The 3047-nt window shown below is 41.0% G+C and overlaps 1 pseudogene; it reads left to right on the forward strand.

Moving 5' to 3' along the window:
* Positions 1-2542: 2542 nt before the first annotated feature.
* LOC118978502 (uncharacterized) lies at positions 2543-2758 on the forward strand (annotated as a pseudogene).
* Positions 2759-3047: the final 289 nt, after the last annotated feature.

Here is a 3047-nt window from a genome sequence, read left to right on the forward strand (position 1 = left end):
CTCATTTCTGGAGCCCACGTAGCCCACTAGCTCACTTCTACTACCTTGGTGACTTTCTAAATAAACTTTCTCTTATAGTTAAGTCTTGGCTCTGAATTCTTTCTTAACCAGAGTTCAAGTACTGAGATTGCTGAACCAACATATAACACCTGGTGTCATGTTACCACCAACAGTGTCTTCAAAGTTCTTTCCATATGTGTTTTACTTTCTTCAGTGAGAGGAAAGCTATAGGCTGGAATCCCCAGCCCCTCCTAATCTCAATATGGCCGCAGTACATCTTGCTGTCACATCTGCTTTGGTTTAAAATATGCACACAAATTCTTTAACGCTCCTCCCTGCGCAAGTGAAGTCTAATTCCCTTTCTCTTAAATGTGGGCTGTATTTATTTAGTGATTCACTTTTAATAAATAAAATATGGTTGAAACAACAGTGCGCTACTCCTGGAATTAGGACACAAAGGCATTGTGCTATGTTCTTTACATTTCCTCTTGGATCTGACAAGTAACTAAAGCCTCCTGCCAAAAGCCAACAGTGAAGTGAGACTCTCTGCCAACAGCCATACGAAGGAGCCATCTTGGAAGTAAATGCTCCGAGCCCAGTCAGGACTTCAACTGATTGCTGCCCTAGGAATCATCAACCACAGTCTCCTGAGAAACCCTGAGCTTGAGCCACCCAGCTAAGCTGCTCCTGAATTCCTGACACACACAAACTGTAGAGTAATAAATATTTGTCGAGATAATAAACATTTGTCCAGATAATAAGTAAATCATAACAGCTCTGGTCGTGTAGTTCGGTTGATCAGAGTGCCATTCCAATATGCCAAGGCTGTGGGCTTGATGCCCCAACAGAGCGTCAATGAATGCATAAATGAGTGAAACAGCAAGTCGGTGTTTCTTTCTCTCTTTCTCTCTCAAATCGATAAAGGAAAAAAATGTATAAATGTAAATCATAAGATAGAGCTAGATAACTAATGTAATATTTATCTCTATATAACAACAGCTAGGGAAAGAAGGAAGCAACTGACTCTCTTTTTCAGGAGAAACTTCTGTGAGACTTCCCAGAGGCCTTCTTTTCATGTTTCACTGGGCAGACTTGAGTCATATTCCAATTTTTTAATCAACAACTGGTAGGAGAATAATAGCATGATTGGCTTATGCTGAATGATTATGCTGAATTAGACCGACCCATGCAGCTGGAGCTGGGGCTGGAGTCAGCTTCCCTCAAACAGAAGATGGTAGAGGACAGCGACTTTTAGAAAGAAAATAGGGTAGAAGAATGAATATTAAGGTTACCTAATCAATTGGTTAACCAATTCTCGGTGGTTTAACACGCCAAAAGTTCATTTCATCTCGCATACTACCTGTCCAGTGTGGTTTGGCAAGGAGACCCTCCCTGGCTGACAGAGGCTTCAGCTCAGTATTGGCTTCAGTGATCTCCCCAGAGGGGGGATGGGAAAGTGGCAAATTCTTTACCGGGTCCTAAAACTTTGGCGGGAAGTAACACATACCACCTTCTCTCCTACTGTACAGACCAAAGTGAGTACTATATATCTAATTTTAAAGAGGTCAGGTAATGCAATCTTAGGTTATAACCAGAAACTGGATATGTAGAAAATATTTGGTGAACATCCCTGATGAGTTACCAACAAAAGAAAATCAGTGCTGCAAACCTGCTTGTTTTGGGACCAGAAATTGTGGGAACAGAAAGCAGACTTTTACCTCTCCCCCCTACAATTCCCCAAACATTCTAAGGAATTGCTTTCTCTTCTCTCTGCCTTTAAGAGCTGAAGTGGTTAAATAGATCAGCTATTCAGCACAGGGAGAGATCCTAGCTTAATTGCTGGTGCCAGATCTTCGCCTAGCATGTATGAACAGGTCTTAGCAGATTAATTGAAAATTTCAATGAAAACAGTATTACTCAGCTTCAGGCATGTAATCGAGCTCTGATATTGAGTCTATTAATGTATAATTTTCTTAATGAGCCTAAAGTTATAAATAACGTGCTGAAATTTTAAAGTGCTGCCGTGTTGAGATCTGCAGGTCAACAGCTCGCCTTTCCTCAGGATGCTCCATGCTTGTGGAGTGGGTATTATTCTAACAGGATGCGTGGAAGTGGATCAGTCCTAGTAGTCTAGCCTTCCTGTTTCAGGCCTGCAGACACCTCACTTACTAAACTTCAGGTTCCTCCTTTGCCTTTATTTCTAAGTTCTTCTGCGTCTGCCTGATAGCTAACCTACTGATAAATCTGGAACTAAAAGTCGGTTTTCCTGACTCCTCACTCTGATATCCTTCTAGCAAATTCCATCTCAGTTTTCAGCACTTTCCAAGAAGCTCTCCAATCATCTCATTACTCCACCCGGATGCCCTCTGTTTTTTGTGTTCCTGTTTTCTTCTCCTATAGCATATCTTCTTGTTCCTATCTTGGTAAGACATATATCATACCAGTCTGCAATACCTGACTTGCTGGGTATCTTCCTCCTCAGTATGTAAGCTCTTTGGAAATACATTCCATGTTTTATGTGATTTAAAAAATCCACAGGTCTATGGCTTCTCAGCCTTTTGGCTAAGAACAAGTGTAGTATGTGTTCTTACCAGTTTAAAAAGTTCACAGGTCTAGAGGAGTGAATAAATAGTACCATAGTACCTAACTGTTAGGGAGTGTTCAATGATGTTGAATGAATATTGAATATTACAAGATCATATTCTAGGATTATGTATCCCTGTGTTCTAGGCCTTTCCGACACTCTAAAAGAACCTTTAAAATGTCACTATATTGCCTTGGCTGATGTGGCTCACTGGATTGAGCCAGCCTGTAGACAAAAAGGTTGCCAGTTTGATTCCTAGTCAGGCCACGTGTCTGGGTTGTGGGCCAGGTCTCCAGTTGGGGGTGTGAGAGAGACAACCAGTCACTGTTTCTCTCGCACTTCATATTTTTCTCCCTCCTTTTGCCTCTCTCTAAAAATACATAAATAAAATCTTTTTAACAAGTCACATAAGATCCATTGTTTTTATATCCTAAAGCAGGGTAAGCTAACAGTATTTTCCGAA

The sequence above is a fragment of the Sturnira hondurensis genome, unplaced genomic scaffold, assembly GCF_014824575.4.
Source record: "Sturnira hondurensis isolate 20B ecotype Veracruz unplaced genomic scaffold, ASM1482457v3 Scaffold0021795, whole genome shotgun sequence".
NCBI lineage: Eukaryota > Metazoa > Chordata > Mammalia > Chiroptera > Phyllostomidae > Sturnira > Sturnira hondurensis.